Genomic DNA, 12,261 nt, shown 5'->3' with positions numbered 1-12,261 from the left:
CTTTAAATGCTTTGCTTAATAATTATTAAATGGGATGTGTGAAATGCTCTATAAGTGATAAAATGCTATGACAATGCAAATTACTCTATAATATCAAATCTCTACAAAATTAAAAAAAAAATTTTTAAAACCAAGTTTAGAAATATAATTTATTTATATCACTTAATCTCAATATGGAAGAAATATAAAAACTCTTAGTTTTGTCTTTAAATTGTGTTATATCATCTTAAAGTTTCCTAAATATCTACTGTCTTTGTTAGCTTACTAGATCTTCACTGACAAGCAAAACAAATATTATTATATAGATTTTACAAAATGAGTCTTGTTTGCTATAATTAGTAACTCTCAATATCTATGAAACTTCCCTTGAGAGAAAGTCATATTTCACCTTGTTAAATGGAGTCAGATATTCGTATTATATTTAGTGTCATATTCAAGAAGTGACAATCCAAGATTACTGGAGGACTTCAGAATCCTTTCTAACTCTTGAATAGTCAGATTTTGAATTTAACTTTGCCTTACAAATTTTCTTTATTTTAATGGAATGTGTTTAAGTGCTTCTTACATTGTATCACTGTGTGAATTTTGTGAATTTTGTCATGCTTGGGGTGGGGGAATCAGGCTGAAATTCAGCATTCCATAAGATATCCAAACCATGTTTCCTGGCATGGGACTGTGTCTGCCCTGAGGTAGTAGAGTTTTTCTTCAATAAATGCATCATCCCTGTCATGTTGGCCCTGATTGTTCAGTCTACAGCAGTGGCAACCTTTCCTAAATTCTCCAAAATACCCTGTAGTATAGAGGTGGACCTATTGTTATCTTACTCAAGAAAGATCATGAAAGTGCCATACATGGTTGTGTTCAACCAAAACATAAAAGACATCTCAGATACACTGGGAATAATAGGGTTTAATGTGGGGTATGGTTTGGGGAAGTAGAGTTTGAAAAAGGAAATAAAATACACTAACTATAATTAGCCCCAAAATGGCATGAGTGGAAAAGTTAAGTTTGTGTGAAAGACTGCAAAGGTGATTTGCTAACTCTGATCATGAAAGAAGTGCTTTTGGGGAAGCTTGTGTACACCATTGCTTTTGCAGGCCTGAATCTGAGCACCTAATGGTGAGCTTGGAGATGTTTTAGGTCAGACTTATCTTCACATGTATAAATATGGAAGGAATCTGGGAAATTAAAAGTATAAAGTATGTAAACTGTATAGCTAAGGAGTTGATTTAATTTTTAAATTGTAATGTAAAACTGGGGTGTAGAAGGGTGGCAGGAAGATGGAACAAACCTATATCTTAGTACATTTGGGCTGTGTTAACAGAATACCATAATCCTTAACAACAGAAATGTATTCCTCACAGTTTTAGAGTCTGGGAAATCCAAGATCATAGTGCCAGAAGATTCAGTGTCAATTCAGGATCCACTTCCTATTTCGTTCAAAGTCATCTTCTCTTACAGTCCTAACATGGTGGAAAGTGGGGCGAGTTCTGTGGAGTCACTTTTATAAGAACAGTGATCTGAGGACCTAATCACCTCCCAAAGTCGCCACTTTCAAATACCACAATATGGTGGCTGGCTTTCAATCTTTGGATTTTGATGGGACACAAAATTCTGTAGAACCCACTAAGCAACATCTTATTGTGAGGGAAAAACCCGGATATTTTTTTTTTTTTTTTTTTTTTTTTTTTAAATAAATTTTATTGTTATATTCCCCATACAATTGCAGCCCCCCCATTCTGACCCCAATCCCTCCCCTCCCGCCCCCCTAAAAGTGTCTCTGGTTCATAGTTTTTTGTTGATTTTGATTTTCACTATCTTATAGTTATTCATTTTCCTGGTCCCTTATTTAAGTTTTCTAGATTCCTGCTATGAGTGAGACCATCCGGTATTTTTCTTTTTCTTTTTGGCTTATTTCGCTGAGCATGATCCCTTCCAGCGCCATCCATGTTGCTGCAAATTGCATGTGTTTATCTTTTTTGAATGCTGAGTAATATTCCATGGTATATATGTACCACATCTTCTTGATCCAGTCATCTATTTTTGGGCATTTGGGTTGTTTCCAAAGCTTAGCTATTGTAAACAGTGCTGCTATAAACATAGGGGTGCAGGTGTTCTTTGGAATTGATGTTTCTGTGTCCTTTGGGTAAATACCTAGGAGTGGAATTGCTGGATCATATGGAAGCTCTATGTTTAGTAGGTCCAGAAATCTCCACACAGCTTTCCACAGTGGTTGGACCAGTTTGCACTCCCACCAACAGTGCAGAAGAGTTCCTTTTTCTCCACACCCTCGCCAACATTTGTTGTTGCTAGTTTTTTTAATATGTGCCATTCTCACTGGTGTAAGATGGTATCTCATGGTAGTTTTGATTTGCATTTCCCTGATGACAAGTGATGTTGAACATTTTTTCATGTGCCTGTTGGCCATTTGCATTTCCTCTTCAGAGAAGTTTCTTTTAAGCTCTTCTGCCCATTTTTTGACTGGATTATTTTCTTTGTTGTTGTTGAGTCTCATCAGCTCTTTGCAGATTTTTGTGATCAGTCCTTTATCATTAGTGTTGGGTGCAAAAATGTTCTCCCAGTTGGTGGGGTTTCTCTTTGTTTTTGTTATTGTCTCTTTTGCTGTGCAAAAGCTCTTTAATTTGATGTAGTCCCAGCTGTTTATCTTTGCCTTCACTATCACTGCTTTGGGTGATGTGTCTGTAAAGATGTCTTTGATGTGCAAATCACGTAGTGTTTCGCCTATATTTCCTTCTATATATTTTATGGTTTCAGGTCTTATGTCTAGTTCTTTAATCCATTTTGAGTTGATTTTTGTGTATGGTGTGAGGTGGTGGTCAAGCTTCATTCTTTTGCATGTAGCGACCCAGCTTTCCCAGCACCATTTATTGAACAAACTTTCTTTGCTCCAATGCATATTCTTTGCTCCTTTGTCAAAGATTAGTTGACCATAAATCTGTGGGTTTATTTCTGGATTTTCTATTCGATTCCATTGGTCTGTATGTCTGTTCTTGTTCCAATACCATGCAGTTTTGATGATTATGGCTTTGTAGTATAGTTTGAAGTCTGGGAGTCTGATGCCTCCATTCCCTTCTTTTTTTTTCAGGAGAGCTTTGGCTATTCGGGGTTTTTTGTGATTCCATATGAATTTCATCAATAATTGTTCTATTTCTTTGAAGAATGACATTGAAATTTTGATTGGAATAGCATTGAATCTGTATATTGCTTTTGGAAGGATGGCCATTTTAATAATGTTTATTCTTCCAATCCATGAGCAGGGGATGTCTCTCCATTTCTTTGTGTCTTCTTCTATTTCTTTTAACAGTGTTTTATAGTTTTCTTTGTATAGGTCCTTTACCTCTTTTGTTAGATTTATTCCCAAATATTTGATTTTTTTTGTTTCAATAACAAAAGGGATGGTCTTTTTGATTTCTTCTTCTTCAGATTTATTGTTTGTGTATAGGAAGGCTACTGACTTTTGCGTGTTGATTTTGTATCCTGCCACTTTACTGAACTGATTGATGAGTTGAATTAGCTTTTCTGTGGAGTTTTTGGGGTTCTCTATATATAATATCATATCGTCTGCAAATAGTGATAGTTTGACTTCTTCTTTTCCTATTTGGATTCCTTGGATGTCTTTCTCTTGTCTTATTGCCCTGGCTAGGACTTCCAGTATTATATTGAAAAGCAATGGTGAGAGTGGACATCCTTGTCTTGTTCCAGATCTTAATGGAATTGCTTTCAGCTTTTCACCATTGAGAATGATACTGGCTGTTGGCTTGTCATAGATGGCCTTTATGATGTTGAGGTATGTTCCTTGTATCCCAAGAATTTCAAGGGCTTTTATCATGAATGGGTGTTGCACTTTGTCGAAAGCTTTCTCAGCATCTATTGATATTATCATATGGTTTTTATATTTCTTTTTGTTGATGTGTTGGATAACGTTGATTGATTTTCGGATGTTAAACCATCCTTGTGCCCCTGGAATGAATCCAACTTGGTCGTGGTGAATTATCTTATGGATACATTGTTGGATTCTGATAGCTAAAATTTTATTGAGGATTTTTGCATCAGTGTTCATTAGGGAGATTGGCCTGTAGTTTTCCTTTTTTGTGTTGTCCTTGTTCGAAAACCCGGATATTTTTCATTGTAAAATAGAAAAAGTTACAGAACCTCACTAAACTTGTATCTTTGAAGTGGAAATAATAACAGTTATATAAAGAATATGTGAAATAATATTTGTAGAATATCTTATATATGGTAGGTGTCTACTGAATGTTATTTATCAATTTTGGTTGTTATAATAAGTTATGAGAGGATAAGCATTACTGGAGATGTGACTTCTATATTTTAGGCATGTGGGATATTGAAGTGGTAAATTTATCTTTAATTTACATACTTTTGACACTTGCTTCCTTCGGTATTTAAAAATATTGATGTAAGCAGACAGTTTATCTTCTAAATATAAGGGAATATGTTGCCATGATCACTCAAGTGATATACCATAACTCAGCTGACATTTAAAATGTCAGTTTGATTGAGAAATGAGAGTCCTGGGCAGATGGATGTGATTTAAATGGGGTTTGGTTTATGTACAGACCAAATGAATAATGACTAAGTTCTAGGGACTGGAGAGACCAGTGGTAGAACAATTCGCTGGGATCCTGGAACATTAGGTTTGAACAACAAACAGGAAGGGAGGTTATGATATCTTGGTCACTAAAAGGCTGATTCCATAACAGGCTATTACTTGATATTCAAGAACAATTGATAAAGGCCTTGGGTTTTGGTGAGGTAGGTAACATGAAAAAGTAGAATACAGTGTCCGAGTTATGTGTTACCATCCAATTTTTTATTCTGAATATCATCAGAAGAGGATCAACGTGATGGTCTAGGAACAGATAGGACTAGGAAATCAAAAGAACTCTCTCATTAGGATTTCAGGCCTAAGGGTACTTCCTGCATTTGAAACACCCTGTTGGAGTACAAGACAGAATGAGGGCCCCCCTGGTAGCACAAGGATTAAGACGCAACCTATGAAAATCTCCGTAGCCACTGCAGCACGAGTTCTATTCCAAGCCAGCCAGGGAGCAACCCACATGGTGCAGCAGACCTCTCCTGACTCGCCCACTGCTCCCCTCAGCAGTGTATTTCAGTCAGTCTACCTGTTCTGTTCCCTGCTCTTTCTCTGGTGAATATTCTCACCTCCACACCTCTGGCCTGTACCCCAGGTCTTGTATGCATAAATAACTAAATCTAAAAAAAAAAATGAGAATGAGTCATAGGAACAAAACTAGAACCCGACTAGAAACCAGAGTCACTGCACATTTCCAGTGAAACTGACCATGATAGTAATCTCGCCTGAGGCTCCCTAAATCCTTCAGGTACTTTGAGTTGACACATGACTGAACTTAAAGTTTAGAGAGCTGCAGCTACACAAAGCAAGTGAATAGTCAATGCACTTTACAGCATTTAGAATATGAAAAGCACAAGCAACAATGTAAACCAATGCTACTTCAATTAAAAAAGAAAAGAAAAAATACCTCCAGTGGTGGATAACAACACACACACACACACACACACACCCCACACACACATACTTCTCTGTGTATATCCAGGCATCATGAGTGATCCACATAAAAACACAAAATACATTGGCCATCATTTTATATGAGGTCAAGGAGAATTTTTTTTTATTATCATAGCTTAATCTAAATGAATGTATTTGATACTGTGTAGTTTTAGATCTTTATAACTCAGAATGGCTCCTCTTTTCGACAAATTCATAATCAATTACTATGAGAGGAGAAGTTGGATGGGAAATTTAGAGATTGATAGAGCCAACTCATTTGGACTGCATTACCATGTGTTGGGTTGGACAGTACCCCCTTCAAAATTCATGTCCCTCTTACAAATAAAAAATTTGACTTTGTTTGGAAATAAAGTGTTGCAGATATAATGAGCTCAAATCACATCTTTGTAAGAAGAGGGCAGAGATTCAGAGACAGACACAGGGAGAATACCATGTATAAACAGAGGTAGAGATATGAGTGATTTATCTATAAACCAAGGAGCGATGAGAAAGGCCTAAAATTGCCAGCAATACCAGAAGCTAAGAGAAAGGCATGGAACAAGTTCTCCCCTAAACAATTAGAGAGAACATGTCCCTTATTCTAATTCTAATTTGTAATTCCTAACCGACAAAACTGTGAAAAAATAGATTTCTGTTGTTTTAAATACCCAATTTGTTACAGAAGCCCCAGGAAACTAATATACCATGAAAAGGAATCTAAATATTGTATTAATTAATTTATCTATAAATAATTTGGGCATGGGCCAGCTGGATGGTTTTTCCACTCCACATTGAAGTGATTTTTCAGTAGTAGGCAGCTGGCAGATAGCTGGCTAGGGGAGTTCATGACAGCTTCACTCATATGTCTGGTGCTTTGGTGAGGATGACTAGAAAACTCGTCTCAACTAGTACTACTAAACCAATGCTAGTATGTTGCCCCTTGGTCATGGTGGTCTCAAGGTAGTTGGACTTCTCAAATGGCAGCTCAAGGCTTAAGTGTAAATGATACAAAAAACAGGCAGTAGAAGCTCCCAATTTCTTAAAGCCTGACTGGGGAGTACAGCAGACTATCTCCTCTACTACATACCATGCACAAAGCCTGTCAGATTGAAGAGAGGAAGCAGACTTCACCTCTTCAATGGAAGAAGTGTCAAAAAAATAATTGCAGCTATCTTTAATTCTCCAAAGCATATAATTCAATGCTAATAGAGAGTAGCTCTCTAGATGAGCTCCTTCAGAAAGCCATTTTGATCCATCAGTGGATTCAACAATTGGAGAGTTTGGCTTTATATGATGGTTCAGATAATTAGAAGTCTGTTAAAACAGATTGTATTTAATTCCATTCACTCATTCTTTTTATTTTACAGTATTCTACTTTTTTTTTCTTTTTTAAAGATCTATTTATTTATGCATACAAGAACCGGGGTGGAGGCCAGAGGTGTGGGGGGTGAGAGGATTCACCAGACACAGAGTGGGGAACAGAACAGGCAGATTGACTGAAATACACTGCTTAGGGGAGCAGAGGGCAAGTTAGGTGAGGTCTGCTGCACCATGTCGTTGGCTCCCTGGCCGAGCATCAAACTCGTGCTGTAGTGGCGACGGATAGCTTCATAGGTTGCCTCTTAACCCCTTCTACCACCAGGGAGGCTCAATTGTACTTTTTAATAATCACTCATATTTCTGGTTGATAACATTTAAAATCATAAATGTTTATCATTATTTCAACTCCAGCTTCTGATGGATATCCCTTATATCAACCGTGGAAACCATGGATTGAACCTGTGGTATAGTTTTAATAACTATGGCACACAGAGTTAATGAGTGCTCAGTGAGATCCTTACAATACACCAAGCTGGTAGCACAAGCCTACATTTGATGTAGGCAGTAGCTCTGTTGAAATAATAAAGAAGCCTAGCTTTATTTAAGTGAGAAAGAATAAAATCATAAATGTTTAATATATCATATAGTAATGAGCATCCATCTAAACATGGCATAATTTAAATAAATTTACTTTAATCTCTGGAAAACTTTATTTTTACCCTCTAACTTAAACACAAATCCCATCCTTTGAAAATTTAATTTTACTCTATTTAAAAAAAATGTTTACTGAGGTAACATTGCACTCTAACATGTAAGTTTCAGGTGTGCATGATTAAAAATCAACATGTGTATATGCTACATTAAGTTCACGACTAAAAACATGAACTGGTGAATCAAAATCAAAGTTCAGTTCTGTCCTTCAACATACAATTGACACCTTTTGCCCAGTTAGCCACTCTGTTCCCATTCCCTTTTCTTAACCACTAATTTGATCTCACAGTCTAGAAGTTCATTTGTGATATTTTAGCATTTTAATTTTTTTATGTTATGAAAAATTCCCATATGGAATGCTTGTGTAGATTCTACAATGCAATAAATCATTGTGAAAATATGGGCAGTCAGGTGTTGGAGAGTCTGTTTCTACTTGAACCGTAAGAAATATTAACCAACTTCTCATTGGCTTTTTTAGCACATCTGTTCTATATAAAGCTATGGCAAGGAGGTGTGTAAGATGAATTGATTGTCTTTGGGAGTTTACTGTGCTTCTTTCAAAAACTTTTTCAGTAAAGGCAATTGCTCCTTGAGCAGTACTGGTTGTTCCACACCCACTAATTATCATACAGCCATTTAAAGCTGAAATGGTAATCAAACCAATGAAAGCCCAAGATTAGCTTCATTCCTTCTGCATTTCTAGTGGAGAGATTCATCTGAATATCTATAAAGGATTTTGTGGTACATTCTCTAGCAGATGCGGTAAAACAAATGCAATACAAACTTTTAAAATATAGCTTTGAATTTTAGGTTGGATTTTAAGTAGGTCATATTTTAACTTTTACAATTTAATTATAGAAGTTAAATATCTTAAAGGATCTTTCTAGTTATGAATAGAATATGAGGGCTTAGATTTGACTAGAGAAGAAAAATCTATTTTAAATGGCAAAATTTAGATTTTTGCCCATCAGAAATTACTGGTTGATGAGCCTATTAAAATTATTAACATCTAAGTATATAATGATACTGGAAGCCAATTCTCATCTAAAGGAATGGCATACTGCATGACAGGTTGTGAGGTATTAAGAGATAATTGCATGCCTAGAAGGTGTGGTGAATCATATGAGCAAAGGTCAAGAACATCCAGAGACCAAAATTCACATTCATTTCAAATATTACTCCCTAGTGTGTGTTATTCTACTTAGAAATTGCATACTTGTTGGTTGCAAAATTAAGGTATCAAATAAAAGCACACTTAAATTAGCACTTTCTTCATTTTTGAAAATTGCTTAAACATTTACTAACCCAGTAAAATCTATTCAATACATAATTATAAATATTATCGGGGCTATTGAGTAGCAGAATGTGCCAAATACTCTTTTAAACCTCTTTTTTGAAAGAATATTGATTGCCAGCAGAATAAAATGCATGCTATGAAATGTAATGTTCTATCAAATGTAATGTTATATAAATTTTCAAGTGTTTATATACATTCTGCAAATGATTCTGTTTTAATGGAATTTCTTTATGTCAAAATTCAACTCCCTCTCACTTTCTCTGATTCTGATATGAAACCTTTAAGTCATTGTAGAGAACCAGGGAAATAATGGATATGAGAAAGGAGAGAGGAAGGGAAGAGGAACATTTTAAGATTTAGTTTGAGTTCCATAAAACAATACATCTGTAGTGCCCTCCCCTATTCCTTACTCAATTAAGGATAGAGCTGTTTCTGCTGGTGAAATTAATGCTACTTACTTATGTCTAAATATCCTTCATAGAGGTTGCTGTGGCAGCCTCAACTCACTATTGAAACAATAACAGGTAAGAGCAAGGTAGATAGATAATGACAAAACTGACTTACGAATTCACAAGTTTACCTATGATCAGGACCTAGGTTTCAATCCTGGCTCCTACAATTTTAACTTTCATTCAGGGGAGTTTCATAAACTCACGTGCCTTAATTTTTCCATTTGCATCTCTAGAAGGATATTAAAAGTAACTACCCTCTAAATTTGTTATAAAAATTACATGACCTCATGCACTAAGCATACTTTGTACACAACCCCATTAAAAATGGGCTAAGCACCTTAATATACACCTCACTATAGTAGATACACAGATGACAATGAAGATACTCCACATCCTGTGCCATCAAGGAAATACAAATCAGAACAATAATGAAATCCCATTAAATGGCTATTAGAATAGCCAAAATCCAGAACACTGACAACACCAAATGCTGACAGGTATGTAGACATCAACAAGAACTCTCATTCATTGCTGGTAGGAGTGCAAATTATGCAACATCTTTGTAAGACAATTTGATGGTTTCTTACAAAGTTCACTTTAGCCATGCAATCAGCAATCCTGTTCCTTGGTATGTATCCAAAGGAATTAAAAATTTATATCCATGCAAAAACATGTACATGTTGTTTATAGCAGCTTTATTCTTAATTATCAAACCTTGGAAGCAACCAAGTTGTCCTTCAGTAGATGAATGGATACATAAACTATGGTAGAACCAGACAATGGAATATATTTCAGTGCTAAAAGGAAGTGAGCTAGTCAGCAAGTTAGAGTGACAGGAAAATTTCTAGGTTTTCTCATTTATAAAATGAATAATGATATCTACCAAGGAGAATAGTCATGACATTTTTAAATTATATAAATAATACTTAGCATGGAGTTGAATACATGGTTAGAAGTCAGTAAGTGTTAGTACTGAATTATGTCCTCAATATAAAGCTAGTCTATACAAGTCCTGGAGAAAATGAACTGTAGTGAAAATGTGTCAACTTGATAGGAATTTATTACACATAGACTGGTCAGTCATGAGCATGGAAAGTAGATAGTATATTTAAAATATTTATTTCGATACCTTGGGGTCTTCAGGAAATTCTACTCTTTCTTAATCTAAATTTTTCCAGAAGTAACAAAGAAAAGTTTATATATGGAAATGAATAGCTAACACCTTCATAATTTCTTATTTATTTATTTATTTATTTAATTATTTATTTGATTCTTTTAGTTGTGGTCCCAGAATCCCAATGTTGGGATATCAGATATTTTTCTAAGCTTCATATTAATTTGCTTTGGTGTCAGTTTGCATTTCCTTGTCTACGTTTGAAAGCTAGTATTCGTTTTTTACTATATATCTGTGTCCCCCTCCTTCTTATTTTTCAAGTTATCTGAATAAGGGTTGACAAAATTAGCAGTAAATGCAAAAAAAGAATTTTCTATCATTTCATCAGTTTTCTAAAAGGCTATATATAGGTTATGGATATATACAAAATATAAAATACATAAAAAACAAAGAATTTATTTTATTAAAATTATCAGTGACAAGGACTTTGACAATACTTTTCTTGCCAAGCTTATCATCTACTCTAAAACATATGACATAAAAGGATTTCTATTTTTTGGACAGTGATTTCTATTATTTCTATGTACACGAAGATAATATAAAGTTGCACTCAAAAGAATGAGCTTAGAATAAACTTTAGAATAATTTGAATTTATATTTTCACTCATTTTCTACCAGTATGACTTTAAACTATTATTTGATCTTTAGAGATTCAACTTCCTTATAGATAAAATTATTATAATGATAATTACTTTATGAGTCACCTCGAGAAAATCATTTAGCCCAGTTTTTGTGATACCCAATATTGATAATAATACAACGTCATCATCACCATCGCTAACTTTCGCTTTCTAAAATCATAATGCTAATGATTAAAAAAGTAATTCTAATAAAAAACCAGTATATATTATATTCTAATTAATGTATATAAATTAAAATTAATGCATATGTCTATTAAAATAATGCACAAACATTGAGAACCATTTGTTGTGGTTTCTAAAACTAACCTTAATGATTATGATAATAGCAAAAATAATCACTAATAGGTGCCTTTTCTTATGACAAAATCCTCTTTATGTACTTTTCTGCTATTGATATATTAAAATTTTCATAGCTGAAATACTGGGAAGTAACTATTTCTGTTCTTATGCTGTTCTGAATATTTTATGGAGCATTTGACTCCAACTACTATAGAACTGTTCAGGCCCCCATCTCTTCAGTTCCACAATATTTGTGTGAGTTGACAAACATCAAGGGTTGTGCTGTAGCATGCACAAGAGATGTAGAAAGATACTGTTTAAATTAGTACCATAAATTTTCTTTTTTATGTTCCCAATCTCATATTTATTGAAATGCATTAAATTACCTCAGACATCTAAGGATACAGCATTTAATTTACAATAATCTTTGTTTAACGTAATTCTTTTAACCTTATCTTTGAAAGGTAGCAAATTAAGGAGTGCAAAGTGCACTTTCATTTCTTTGGGGGATGCTATGAAGTATTTAGTTAGGTTTTTTTAAAGATTTATTTATTTATGCATACAAGAACTGGGGTGTAAGCCAGAGGTGCAGGGGATGAGGGAATTCACCAGAGAGAGTGTGGAGCAGAACAGGCAAATCTACTGAAATACACTGCTAAGAGAAGCAGTGCACAAGACAGGAGAGGTCTGCTGTGCCATGTGGGTTGCTCCTGGCGATAGCTTGATAGCACTGCCTTTAACCCCTGTGCCACCAGGGAGGCCCTGAAGTATTTAGATTTTGGACCTGGAATTGGTGGTGGAAGTGTCCAAGATTT

The 12,261-nt window shown here is 34.9% G+C and overlaps 1 protein-coding gene across 1 annotated transcript in view; it reads left to right on the top strand.

The window, feature by feature from the left end:
• The window catches only part of DMD (dystrophin), a gene marked incomplete at both ends in the record, with an annotated part of 1,915,324 nt that overhangs the window by 56,777 nt on the left and 1,846,286 nt on the right, over window positions 1-12,261 (top strand).

This window comes from Talpa europaea (genome assembly GCF_964194135.1).
Source record: "Talpa europaea genome assembly, chromosome: X".
In the NCBI taxonomy this organism is placed as follows: domain Eukaryota; kingdom Metazoa; phylum Chordata; class Mammalia; order Eulipotyphla; family Talpidae; genus Talpa; species Talpa europaea.
Note: the sequence above shows the minus strand (reverse complement) of the source record. Positions and strands in the feature narration are given on the sequence as shown.